Source organism: Acomys russatus, chromosome 12, assembly GCF_903995435.1.
Source record: "Acomys russatus chromosome 12, mAcoRus1.1, whole genome shotgun sequence".
NCBI lineage: Eukaryota > Metazoa > Chordata > Mammalia > Rodentia > Muridae > Acomys > Acomys russatus.
The window spans coordinates 54,563,142-54,577,745 of NC_067148.1; the positions used below are offsets into that span (position 1 = coordinate 54,563,142).

The 14,604-nt window shown below is 47.0% G+C and overlaps 1 protein-coding gene across 3 annotated transcripts in view; it reads right to left on the reverse strand.

The window, feature by feature from the left end:
- Nucleotides 1–13,208, reverse strand: part of Ankrd12 (ankyrin repeat domain 12) — a 101,349-nt gene extending 88,141 nt beyond the window's left edge. For 2 of the 3 annotated variants that reach the window (XM_051154450.1, XM_051154452.1), the window contains exon 1: nt 12,882–13,208. The gene's annotated coding sequence lies outside the window, so the exon portion shown is untranslated. The remainder of the gene's footprint in view (nt 1–12,881) is intronic. The other variant, XM_051154451.1, reaches the window with a different exon arrangement.
- Between the last annotated feature and the right edge of the window lie 1,396 nt (nt 13,209–14,604).

The window sequence follows — 14,604 nt, forward strand, 5'->3', positions numbered from 1 at the left end:
TACTTGACTAAAGAGGAGGGGAAATCCCCCCATGACAACAGACGCATTATAAGAGATCTCCTCCTCACAACCAGATTTGAAGGACAGACCTTGTACTGATTAAGAGCTGAAGCTACAGTAAGGGGAACAGCTCCTCGCAGCAAGAGACAAAGCAGCAATCCATCTAGAAAGGGGACTGCTTACCTCACTGGGAAAAAACATTAAAAATAAAGACCACATCTTCCAGCTTCCAGAAGCTGTCTGGGCCCCAGCTCTGGCCATGCTGCACGGCCATACTCTCATAAAGAGTCACAGTCAGTGAGTTGGGGACGCCAACTGGCAAAGGAGACAGCCAACGGCTGCCCTCCGTGAAGGTCCTGCAGTCCCCTCCACTACCCTTCACAAGGTCTGCTTACATTCAGGCACTCCCAGATCTCCCCTCATACAAACCAGAAGAAAGGAAAAAACAACTGATGATGGAGCTACTAAAATCAGGAGGAGAGCCAGGCATAGTGACACACACCTTTAATCCCAGCACTCAGGAGGCAAAGGCAGGTGGATGGCTGTGAGTTTGAGGCCAGCCTGGTCTACACAGTGAGTCCAAGACAGTCAAGTCTACACAGAGAAACTCTATCTCAGAAAAAAAAAAAATCAGGAGGAGATTACCTCAGACAGGAGCATATTTCCAGAGATGACAGTTCCCAACCCAGTCCAGCAAGCTCATGAAGCAACCCACGTAGAAAAACTCCCAAAGACGACTTTGGTGGTTCCGAGGCTGCCAAATGTCAGTACTCAACAACTTAGCAAAGCATCCACAGTGTGCTTGGACAATCCCAGGGAGGGAGCCAAGGTTCCCACACTGACACAACATGAAGAGCCCTCCCCATCGGAACATCTGGAAGTGGACTTAACCCAGCAGAGGGCACCCATATTTGCTGGTTATTGTGCACACACATTTCAGTGAGTGAAAGAGTTCTTCCTACCTGTACAGAAGAGCAGCACGAACCCCACACACATGGTACCACCCCAGTCATCAGGCCAGGGAGTGAAATTAAAAGAACCTTTAAAACAGCACTGGCCAAGCATCGCCAAGGACAGACCTCACCTGGCCAGAAACTCTGCCACTTGTACTGTTTAGGCTACACTGCACACACCGTAAATGCAGTTATTCTCCTTTTGAGATCCTGTTTGCCCACCTCCACTTCCCCCTAAGGACTCAGGACCTGAGAGAGTATGGACACACCTGCCGCCAGCAATTCTTGAAAGACTTGGCTGACACTACACAAAAAAATTGCCCAATCCTCACCACTCCCTCAGCTCTTAAAGTTGCAGGTGCCAAGCCTAGAATATCCACACTCACACCAAGGCAGCTGTGGACCCCAGCCAGGAGTCAACCATGAGCGTCCCAGACCCAGACCAGCCTCTAAAACTTAACATAGGAAATCAACAATGGCTCAGCTCCAATTCTGCCTCCTGACGTCCTCACAGATTCTGTGGCGCTCGTCGGAGCCGGTGTCTGGAGAGCAACCTTGTTCCAGGGCAACTCCAACTCCTGGACACCCATCAATGTAACTAACTGCCTCACAGAGGGGTTCTGCCTCATCTCCTTCAGGTGATGCCACCTGGGAACAGGCCAGCCATGGACCATCCCTCAAAGTTCATCACGCTGTGAGGGAACGCCCCATGCCCGAGCTAGTGACAGCCTACAGACGAGTGGCCAGAGGACAAACAAAAAATGATTGTGGGGGAACCTAGGAGTCTTAGCTTAAGTATGGGTTATGTGTGGACTTTTGACCTCCACAGAGAAATAAGAAGTGAAGGCTGTAACAGGCCTTAAAGGCAAACACCTGTGAGGAATATATGGCAGCTGAGCATAGAGAAGCCTTCCCTGTGAGAACGCCAGCCATGGGCTCCTTCCCTAGGTCGGGCTCGCTGGCTAGGTTCACAGGCAGCCAGGTCACTCATACTGGAGTGGGAATGCATAACCAACACAAAGAGGGCGTGTTTAACTGGACACCTGTTCAGGGCATAGGAAAAGCCCAATGTAGAGACAATCAAAAAGGCTGTACCAGACTAGTTAAAAGCGCAGTAGCTACACTTCAGCTGCCCCCAAGGACATTTACACCTGCCACTCAGGAGACAGCTGCAAACTGGTCATCTTGGGCCCCAACTTAGATGTGCTCCTAGGAAGTGGGGTCCAGCAATACTTTCATCCCTTAGAGTCAAGAAAATTTAAAAACTCCTGTACTTTTACCAGCTGTGCTAGGAATGGCTCTGACAGGACCCATGACCAATGATGCCACGGCCGCAGGCATCCGACACATTCAACACAGCTCTCCACTCACATCAAGAAAAACTTGATTATTGTTCAGGATAACATAGTCACTCTTCAGAATCACACGGATCCACTGGCAGTAACAGTCCTTCAAAACCAGAGGATTAGACTTGATTACCGCTGAAAAGGGAGGCATATACAAGGCTTTAAATACTGTTTTTATGTAATCAGTCAGGAATGGTACAAGCAAATGGCAGGAAGCTGATAGAAAAGATTAAGGTGAGAGGTACAAATGCGAGCCAATGGGCTACAATACTGATAATACCAGGAGCATTGACCCACGTCTTCAAGACACTCATGAGGTGTTATGACGGTGAGAGGAGGGGATGAGGCAGGACGAGGCTCCTGGCTTGTTTCGTGGCGTAGCGACTTAAAGCACTGCTTGTACTGCCCATTTGCTGAGCAGGCCTTCTTCACGTGCCATCTGGAACAGAACGACCTGGAGAAACAGCTGAATCAGTCAGTTGATGTCCTTAACAAGCCGGGACACCACGTGCGCTTCTGTAAGAGATCCTTGCTTGCCTGCCCCACCTTGTGGCTTTATAGTATAAACTGAGAGGGCAAGCTAGACCCGGGGCCAAGGACTTTTAGGAGCTACCCTGACTTTGGTTCACTCCCTTTTCCCATCCTCATGGGTAGCTGAGAGCTTGCCTATTCCAGAAAGATTCCAACAGTAGTATATGCTGGCAATCCCAGCAGTAAAAGGCTCAGGTGGTGGCAGCCTGTCAGCTAGGCTAAGACAGCACAGAAGCTCCAGCTTCAGTGAGAAAAACCTGCCTCAAGGTCCACCTTTAATCTCCTTTGGCCTCCATACACAAAGCAGAGATGAAGGTGTGGCTCAGAATCAGGGGATGTGCCTAGCATTCATAAAGCCCTCTGTTCAAATCTCATCTCTAGCACCATAAATAAATAAAGAAGTAAATAAGTGAATAGCGAGGTAGGATAGATATGATCAAGATACAAAATTGCCAAAGAATAGCTTTAAAATATTAAATAGTGTAAAATTAGACCCCCAACATTTATGATAATCACTGTTGCCCCAGCACAAGCTAGTGATCGGGAGGTCTCCCTTTGCCTGTGGTCGTTATGATGTTAGGAAGGGCTGTCATCAGTAGACTTACAACAGCCATGTTAAAGGAACCAGTAAGCACTGCATGGTGGCACACGACTCAGGAGACAGAGGCAGGCAGCTATCTGAGTTTGAGGTCAGCCTGGTCTACAGGCTGTTTCAGAACAGCCAGGGCTACACAGAGAAACCCTGTCTCGAAAAACCAATGGGGGGGGGGGGGGGGGGGAGCAGTAAGCACTTGTAGTTTACTTCCCGGGCCATTCTATCCTGACCCAGTAATTAGCTGTAAGACTACCTCAACTGGAGATTAAAACTGTCACTGCCATGACATCATAGCAAAGTTGAATTGGTTGGGCTTTACTGTAGGCCTAATCTGCTCCTCACCTGTCTGTCTCTCACTCCCACTACAACATAAATCTACCTCACAGACTACATAACTCAAGATAGCTGTATATTCCAAAAGCAACACACACTGCAAACTGACTTAAAAGTAGAAGCATTACTGCTGTTAACTCTTCTGGCCAAAACAACTAAGACTTAAAAGCCCCTGGTGTGGCAGCTGTGGCAGTGGCGCATGCCTTTAATCCCAGCACTCAAAGGCAGAGTCAGGTGGAACTCTTGAGTTCAAGGCCAGCCTGGTCAACAGACTGAGTTCCAGGGCGGCCAAGGGCTACACAGAGAAACCCTGTCTTGAAAAAATAATGCATACATACATATATACATGCATACACACGTTTGAATCTCTACTATAGATAGGGATGAGAGACCAGCCTTTCCTTCCTCCCTCTCGCCCCCTTTTTAAAAAATTATTATTTATATAGTTATCTGCCCGAATGTGCGCCTGCCTACCACAAGAAGGCGCCAGATGGTCATAAGCCACCATGGGCTGCTGGGAATCGAACTTGGAACCTTTAGGAGAGGAACCAGTGCTCTTAACCTCTGAGCCATCTCTCCAGTATCATAAAATAATTCTTAAAAAGAAAAAGAAAGTAAGTCAGGTACGGTGGTGCATGGCCATAACCCAGTACTCAGATGACAAAGGAAGGAAGATAGATCTCTGTGTTCAAGGCTCGTCTGGTCTACAAAGCAAGTTCCAGGCCATACAGTGAGACCCTGCCTTCATTAAAATCGTAATAATAATAATAATAATAATAATAATAATAATAATAATAATAATAATAATAATAATAATAATAATAATAATAAAAATAGGCGTTCTATTTATCTTTCATTTGAATTCCATACAAGCTGTGCATTATCAACTACAGAGTCCTTGTAATTATGCTCCACCAGTAACTAGTACTTCAAAATGCGTATCATTCAAGTGGGAAACTGAGTTCCTTCAAATGCTCAGAGGATTCTATTTTCTGTTAACCTGAGAATATATAAAAGCTATAGGTTTAAACAACAACAACAAAAGCTATAAATAGATCCAGGCAGTGGTGGCACACACCTTTAATCCCAGCACTTGGGAGGCAGAGGCAGGAGGATCTCTGAATTCCAGGCCAACCTGGTCTACAGATGGGAGTTCCAGCCAAGGTTACACAGAGAAACTTTGTTTAAAAAACAAACAAAGAAGAAAGGAAAAGAAAAAAAAGCTACAGGTAGCAACTCAGTGTAGTAGCTAACATCTGTAATTTCAGGACTGCAAGCAGGATTACTACCATAAATTTGGGCCAGCCTGGGCTACATAGTAAGTACATTTTATCCTAAACTACACAGCAACAAAGACATCACCCTGATAACTAGAGGTGGAGTAATATAGGTCACAATTTCTTCCAAAGCTTGCTTTTCAAGACAGTGTTTCTCTGTGTAGCCTTGGCTGACCTAGACTCATTTTGTAGACCAGGCTGGCCTTGAACTCACAGAGGGATCTGCCTGCCTCTGCCTCTTGAGTGCTGGGATTAAAAGGCATGCGCCACCACACCCGGCCTCTTCCAGGGCTTTTAAATGGGCTGTAAAATGATTCTAAAGGAAAATGACTTGTAAGATAAAAGATGTGGAAACTTACTAACATTTACCATGTGAAGACTACACAAAAGGTTTAAAGGACTGCTAGCCTATTTCCTGTTTTATAATTATTTACAGTAACAGCACAAGTTAACTCAGTAATATAAAAACTCTAATATACATGATAGAATGTTATTTGATTAAATTCTTAGAACTGCTAACAGTCTGAGTAAGGAGGAACAAAGAGAAAAATTGTCCAAAGGATATGAAGGGTTAATTCACAAACAAATATTATTTCCCCATCTATTAGCTAATGTCCAAATTCATATTGCTGGAGTCAAATAGGTTCTACAACAACAAAGATTAAAGCCTTAGAACATGGTGAGGGCCAGTGGGGCGGGCTGCTGGGTAAGGGCAGCTGCAGTCAAGCCTCCAACCTGAGTTACACCCCGGGACCTACACGGACTGAACCCCAAGAGTTGTTCACCGACCACCACACGGGGACCATGGAGAAAATAAAAATGAGTATTTTCCTTAAATAGACTAAATGTGGTAATATAATTTTAACACAAGTGTAACTTCATGTAAATCCCTATGTTAAGTGTGTATTTATTCTGAAGAGCAAGCTGCAGCGCAAGAGCACAGACATCAGGAGAGTGAAGATCTAGGAGTTTCTCTCTTCCTCACGAAGGACACAATGAGTAAAACAGCATGCACGCCACCAAGCCACCTTTTGTTCACCTTTCATAACATGAAGACAACAAAAACTTAGTAAAAAGCTAAGTTTCTCAATTCAACTGAGCTTAAACAGCATATTCTTCCATGCATGGCGTTTTTATAAATCTTAGACCATGGGGATAAGTTCGTGCCTCACATAGCTGTGAATCTAAAGAAATAAGATGCAAGCCTTACAAGCTACAAACCACTGTAACTTTTTTGTTTGTTTGTTTGTTTGTTTGTTTGTGGAGGAGACAGTACTACGCAACCTTGGCCAAGCTTGGAGCTCAATAGTGAATGAGGCTGACCTCAAACTGGCCACAAACTGCCCAGCCTGCCTTCCAGCAAACTCCTATAATTTTATTTACTTTTTTCTTTCTTTCTTTCTTTGTTTTTTTTTTTCTTTTTTTTTCTTTTTTTGGATTTATTTATTATGTATAAAATGTTCTACCTGCATGTGTACCTGGCTGCCAGAAGAGGGCATCAGATCACATTATAGATGGTTGTGAGCCATCATGTGGTTGCTGGGAATTGAACTCAGGACCTCTGGAAGGGCAGCCAGTGCTTTTTAACCTTTGAGCCATCTCTCCAGCCCCAATTTTATTTTATTTTTTTTAAATCTTGAGTTAATATAGCTATTTTAGGCAGAAAAGAGACCAACCACATATAGTTTTGCTCTCTACTAGAAGGTAGCAGTTACAGACTTGAGAGATGGCTCAGAGGTTAAGAGCACTGGCTGTTCTTCCAAAGGTCCTGAGTTCCTAGCAACCACATGGTGGCTCACAACCATCTATAATGGGATCTGGTGCCCTCTTTTGGCATGCAGACATATATGCAGACAAAAACACTGTATATAATAAATAAATCTAGAAGAAGGAGGAGAAAGAGGAGGAGGAAGAGAGGAGGAGGAGGAGGAAGAGGAGGAGGAAGAAGAAGAGGAAGAGGAGGAGGAGGAGGTAGAAGCTAGTTATGGCAGTGCAATCCTGTTTTCCCGGATCATCCCAAGTTCACGGACCATCTGTCAACAACGCAAGCTCCAGGTCAGCCTGGACCACACAATGGGAAATGGTCTCAAAAGCCCAAACGATAAAATGCAATGAAGACGAGAGACAGAACACGGGCAAATTCCCACACAGGACAAAAAATCTGAAAAAACTACGGCACACACTTGTTTCAATAAAGTAGTTAGGAAAAGTATTTACTGCTAGTACTTGTGATAACTATGCCAACTGTAGCCCAAAAACATATTTAAGCAGAACTGTAAACCACTACTACATATTTTCAATAAACTTCAGTACAATAAAAAAACTGTTAAGGGGCCTGGCCACGGAAAAAATAAGGTGTGTCTGTCTGCACACAGAGAGCAGAAGAGGGAACTGTCTACCTGGAGCTGAAGTCACAGGTGGCTGTGACCTACCTTATGCTGGTGTTTGGAACTGAACTCAGGTCCTCTGGACAAACTGGAATTGCTCTTAACTCCTAGGCCATCTCTCCAGCAGCTGCCAACAAAACAATTTCTATATTCTAAGAATTTTTTAAAACAAATTACTTCTACACTACAATTTACCCCATAATTTACCTTGTGTACAGAATTTCTGTGTTTCAATTTAACTTTCTAGGGACTGAAGTTAATTTTTTAATTTTCAGGCTGCTTTAAGTCCTGAATAGTAAGGAATCAGAAAAGCTATTTGCTAACCTGCACAAGTCCCAGTTCCCCATTGCTGGACCAGACATGCTCCCTGGATTCCCCATCACTGGATTAGACATGCTCCCCGAGTTCCCCATAGCTGGATCAGATGTGCTCCCCGAGTTCCCCATTGCTGGACCAGACATGCTCCTCAAGTTCCCCATGGCTAGACCAGATGTGTTCCCTGAGTTCCCCATCACTGGACCAGACCTGCTCCCCAAGCTCCCCATCACTGGACCAGATGTGCTCCGAGTTCCCCATCACCAATACTTCTTATTCCAAGGTTACTCTGATAATCTACGCAACACTGTAACAACAATTTATTATTTATTATTTTCTTTTCTTTATTTTGTTTTATTTGGGGGGGGGGGTTCCAGACAGGGTTTCTCTGTGTAGCCTTGGCTGACCTGGAACTCACTCTGTAAACCAGGCTGGCCTTGAACTCAGAGATCTACCTGCCTCTACCTCCCAAGTGCTGGGATTAAAAGTGTGGGCTACCACCACCTGGCTAACTTACTAATTTTCAATATCAAATGAAAACATTAGAAAAAAACTTTCCTAAAAAACAACAATAGTAAGGCCGGGCATGGTGGCGCATGCCTTTAATCCCAGCACTCGGGAGGCAGAGGCAGGCGGATCGCTGTGAGTTCGAGGCCAGCCTGGTCTACAAAGTGAGTCCAGGATGGCCAAGGCTACACAGAGAAACCCTGTCTCGAAAAACAAAAAAAAAACAAAAACAAAAAAACAAAAAAAAGAATAGTAACAAAACTAAACACAACAACACTAGGAAGGCAGACACAGATGGATCTCTGTAAGTTCAAGGCCTGCCTAGTCTACAGAATGAGTTCCAGGTCAACCAGGGCTACACAAGACGACCCTGTCTCAAAAGAAGAAAGAATGGAAGAAGGAAGGAGGGCAACAGGCAGGCCAGACAGACAAGGAGATAAGATACACTTAGGACATAGTCTGTGTATCCTTACAGGGTCTCCCTCTAGCCCAGGCCTGACCTTTAACTCACACTGTGGTTAGGTTGGCTTAGAATCTGGGGTGATCCTTCTACCTCAGGCTCCTCAATGCTAGGATTACAGGCAGGCAGCATTTCTACAGATTTTAGAACCACTAGATGGCCAAGAAACATGAACTATTTAAAACCAAGTTCATAAAGGAAACCAATTTCCTGTTAATGCCATATCTGGAAACCAGCAAGAGACAAATTAACATCACTACTATGATACTTTCACTATTGCTTTTAAAAAGTCATTGTCTGCTAAGGAAACAAATTATGCATGCCTGAGTATATAACAAGAATGTTTTCAAATGCTGTGCGAAGTAGCTTTATATTCTCCAGGAGAAACTGGAGGGCTGAGGCAATATTTAGAGTGTTCATAATCCGCTTTACTAAGATTAGAACTAAGTGGGGATTGGGAAAAAAATGTATCTACAAGGAATTATAATCCCCAAAATAGCAGGTGCAGAACGCAATAAAGCTAGGGCTAAGCAAAAAACTAGGGGGTGAGACATCTTGTTAGACTTTGAGAGCTACACTCTTTAATAGTGTCCTCACACTTTATGTTTAAATGGACTTTCTATAGTACTCTCAGTTGTTCTGCCGAACTTTGTAAATTATGCAGGAAAAAATACTAATAATTATTATTAGTAGTATTATTTTGGTGATGGTGCTTGACAGTGCTACTGAACAGGCTTCACACACAGGCCAAGTAGGCACTCTACAGGCCCATGAAATTACTGTAGATGAAAAACACAAGATTCTCAATGATACATAATTTGTCAAAACCAAAAAACAACAACAAAAACCAAAAAACCTAAACGAACAAAACAAAAAGTGGCAGAGAACTTACATCCAGACCTTCTCAGTTAAAGCTCAGGGTTATTTTCCTTCTACTTCATACAGCTGCTCCTAAATAAAGAACAAATTAGCACCTCACAGCAAGAAACTTCTAGATAAGTCCCTAAGGCAAACTCTAAGTCATGAACCTTCATACCAAGCTTTTCCGTTTTGCTTTGAGAAGTGAGGGACATGGACTAGAAAATGTGAGGTGACTTCTAGCTCTGAGACTACTCTTCTAAGGTGCCCTGTATGTGACACAGATATGGGAATACATGTCAGCAGTGATTCTGAAGCCGCCTGCCACAGTGTGAGGGAAAGCACTTAACTGAAGCACGCCAACATCCTCAGGCACACATGCTGCGAGTAGTTTAAACCCTTACAAGAATGCAGATGACTAATCTCACTGACCAATTCTCTACTCAGGTGGAGCTGGAACTGCTGGCGCAGGCCTATAATCTGAGCTACTTGGGAGGCTGAGACAGGGAGGATGGAAAGCATGTCTGAATAGTCAATTTAACAAGACCCAGTCTGGAAAGAAAACATTAAAAGGGCTTGGGTAGGGCAAGGCATGGTGGCACACAACTTTAATCCCAGCTCTCTGGAGGCAGAAGCAGGTGGAGGCTGTGAATTCAAGGCCAGCCTGGTCTACAAAGAGAGTTCCAAGGCAGCCAGGGCCATTACACTGAGAAACCCTGTTTCCAAAAACCAAAAATAAATAGATAAATAAATCATTTCCAAATACCCCGACTACCATCTCTCCAACCACCTTCAGCAACTATCAATCACTTTCTCAACAGCCTCTGTAAAGGAAGAAGGGCATCTGATGTATCTCGGCTGGCCTAGAACTCACCATGTGGCCCACACTTCGTGTGGTAGTGATGGTGAGTTTGTTTATACATTTACTCACAAATTCATGTGTGTAAATGCATATATGGCCACTGGTCAAAATCATCTTCCATTGCTTTCCACCTTATTTTTTCAGGCAGGATCTCCACCGAACCTGGAGCCTGCCAATCTGGCTAGACTGGCTGGCCAGCAAGCTCCAGGGCCTCCGCTTCCCCAGAGCCAGAATTACAGGCACGTGCCTGCCACAGCTCCTAGCGTTTACACGGTCGTTGAGCACCTAAACCCAGGTCCTCGTTCTTAGGCGTTAATTAGACTGTCATCTCTCTAATCCAACCTTGAGCTGATTCTCCCACGTCTGCTTCCTGAGTGCTGGGTTTACAGACACTGCGGATGTGGGCTATCAAGCCTGGCTCATCCAATCCTGGGCATGACATCCAGGCCCTCCAACATGGTAGGCAAGGACTCTGCCAACCAAGCCACGTCCAACACTAAAAAGCATCTCCTTTTCCAATTTACTCCAACTGTCTCCATATAAAGTTCAATCACTATCTTTCTTCTGGATAAGAGTGCAAAACATTTTCAGCACAATTCTTTCACTATTGCTCTCTTAACTCCTCCTCAAAATATACGTCACAGGATGCATACACAGAGCCTGCTACTGTCTCATCTCTTCTTAGTCCATAAACTGTGTTAACGACTTTAAAACACGGGAACGGTAAAAACTGAGAAAGTTTTCCAACTTTTCAACCCCCCCTCCTCCAGACATGGTTTCTCTGTGTAGCCTTTGCTGTCCTGGACTCACTCTGTAGACCAGGCTGGCCTCAAACTCAGAGATCCTCCTGCCCCTGCCTCCAGAGTGCTGGGATTAAAGGCTTACACCACCATGCCCAGCCCAACTTTTAATTCTAATATTCCATCCACAAGTACACTTAACCCTCCGGTTTCCCTTCCAGAAAATTTTGCCAGCCTCTAAAACAGAACACATCCATTGAACAACTAAGTCTGCCCTGAGTCAAGCTATCTCCTAGTGCGTTAGAAATTTCATCTGTGCTTCTATCAACCATAAAAGACTCCTAAGGAGTAAAACCTTTCTCTCTGCATCTACAAATCCAGAAGAAACATTGCATAGTTTTATATAGTTTTTGCTTTTAATCCTAGTGAAAGCCTTCTCCAAAGTTTAATAGAAGTAAGTTAAGATGGCTCAAAGTGTAAAAGTGTGTGCCACCAAGCCTGACAGGAGCTCTGGGACCAACTCTAGGAAGCTGGTCCTCCACACCTACCATGTAAACAAATGTATTAAAATATTAAATGTTGCGATACTTATGTTTTCAAGGGTAATGTAATGTCTTCATCCTCACATCGGGGACGCTAATGCATTTCTGCTTTTAAGCCACTTGGCACCAAGAGAGCACATCTTGCCAGTTCTGAGTTATTCTCCAGGAAAGCCTTTGTGTAAAGACTGAAGAAATTGAGAAAGATCAGTTACCAAGATTTTTAACAGCCTACTTGGGCATATGTTTTTAATGAACAGATGACTTGCTCCATTATTTCATCTTCCTTTATAATTGACTCAGATCATTTTAAAATAAGAAGAAACACATGACTGAGGACGCAGGTTCATCTGTACCACAGAATTAGTGATAATCCCAAAGCGTCACTGATCACTGGATTTGCAACATACTTTACCCCGGTTCACAGACTGTCCAGAGGAAATTACAGTCCCCGCAACCACACTGATTCAAGTGTTTTTCCCCTACGTGTTCAACTAGTGCAATACCGTTCACTTCCATCCTCAACGGTTCTCACTGTGATTATTAAAGCAGCTGTCAGCTGGGCTTCGGCGACCTCTTTGTACAGCCGTTTATTCAACGCTTTGGATCCTGAAGGATGCGTCATGCCACATTACTCTTCAAAATCAGATCTAAGATTCCAACGTACTCTAGGGGTCTCTGAACATCATTCCAAGAGGAACTGGCACAAACTGAGACCTGATCGCTCAACGCCGCAAGGGTAGGTCGCACTGGCATTTAGGACAAGAATTGGCTCCGCCAAGCCGCGGCTCTTTCGCTTTCACGCACCTCTCCCGGGACCATCGCGCCTCCTACGCCCCGGCCCGCACCGAGTCTCCGACAAACGCGCACGCAGCGCGGCTGGCACCGGGAGCGCGCGGCGGCAGGGCGCGCCCCCGCGATGCCGTCCGTCCCGGTGCGCTGGCGGCGCCCTCCCGGCCGCGCCATGTTCCGGTAAGCGGCGGCCAGGGCGCTCGCGCCAGCCGCCGCCCGAGCGTCGCCCGGCGGCACCCCACCTGCTCCGCGACCCGTCAGGATGCCGGGTGGGGTTGGCCACCAACGGCCTGTCACGGTCCGGACGGCCACGCCGCGGGCTGGGCCGAGCCTGGCCGGGCGGCGCGTGGCGGCTGGGCGCGGCTGGCAGAGGCGCAACCCCCTACCTGGCTCCAGGGAGGAGACGGGGCACTGAGCGGAGGACGGAGGGTCTCCTCCCTGCTGCCCGGGACAGACTCGAAACCGCGCCCTCCTTCCTCCCCTCTGGTCGCCACGCCCCCCTGGCCCGCACGGACCCGAGGCTCGGCGGGCGCAGAAGGGTTCACCCCCTGAGCGAGGACCTCCGGGCGGCCGCCGCTGCCGGTGTCTCGGTCGCCGCTGCCACAGCCCCTAATGCCGCCGGGGCCAGGCTTGAAAACATCTCCGGTCTTGGTCGGTCTCTCACCACAGCCTCCTTGCTCCCGGACAGCGTTCTCCGCGATTGGCGGCGGCGCGACCACGTGACCCCGGCGGACACGTGACTCCCGCAGGCACGGGACGGGCGGCGTGACCGCCGTGCCCCGCCCCCGACGCGCCCGGCCCTGGGCTCAGAGAGGAGCGGGGCGCCCCGGCGGTGGCGGCTTGCGTCCCTGGGGCGCAGAGCGGAGCGGAGGGGGCCGGAAGTCCTGGGCCTCCGGGGCCGGCCGCGCCCGCGGAGCGGAGCGAGCCGCGTGGGAGTCGGAGGCCGCCCTCGCCGGCGAGCCAGGGCTTTTTCCTCGGGCGCCACCGCCGCCACCATCCGGGATGTACAAGAGGCGGCGTTGGTGCCGGCGCCCGGCGAAGGAAACGCTCTTATTTTTGCAGGGTTTGAGTTGGGACGGCAGGACCAGCTGGAGACCGGGAGGGTTTGTTAGCGGCGGTCGCGCCGGCCGGCAGGAGGGCATCGCCGCTGTGGGGCGGGTCCGGGCTGCGCGTGCGAGCCGCTGAGCACCCCCAGAGCGGCTTCCCAGCCGGGCGCACCCAGTCCCCTTAGCACTGCAGCGAGCACTGGTTGCAGAGAACGCGCGCGGCATTACGTCGGGTTCTAGCCACGAAACCCCGTGACCTTTTTGAACAGCAGTTTCACGACACTTATCCATGTGGTACTGAGTCTTGTAGGGTGTGAGGAAATGTTACCATCTCGGTAATAGCTTGTACTCAGACTTCCTCCTAAAGGCTTTTTATCTACAGCGGTTAGCCTGCAACCGTAGTGCCGTAACCGCTCAAGAAGTTACATACTCCACAGGAAACCGTCCTCCCCTTCATCGTTAACTGTGGCCTCCTTCAGTATCCGTTAGTACCTGAAGACTGTCCTGTCAGGAGCAAGCTGAAAATTCTGACGTGACTTGTAGACTCGACAGGGACATAAACCTTCATTTTAAAAAACTAATCAGGTTATTTTCTTCCCTGTTCTAACAGCAAGATTTTCAGTATGAGTAATAGGGAAGCACTCTGCTGCTATCGGAATATAACATTGACTTGGATATGTGTGACAGGAAACGAAGTTGAGAGAGTCTAGGGTGCTGGGGAAAGACTGTTCTTCCTACACTACATTTGTACACAGGGAACTGACCTTACACGTGCCAAGCAAGTACCCCATGGTGGAATATACAAAGCTATATTTCTGGCAAACACTTAGCTTTTAAAAGACATGCCTTAAACTCTAAATCATAAGTACACCAGTCTGTTTTTATAGGCAGAGCTGGGGAGATAGCTTAGGGGTTAAGAGCACTAGCTGTTCTTGTGGGAGTTCCTGGGGCCAGTCGTTCCCAGCACCTACATGACTACTCAGACCATACCTAACTTCCGTTCCTGGATATCCAGTGCCCTCTCCTGGTTTACTGAGTACCAGGCAAACAGGCAAAACACTCG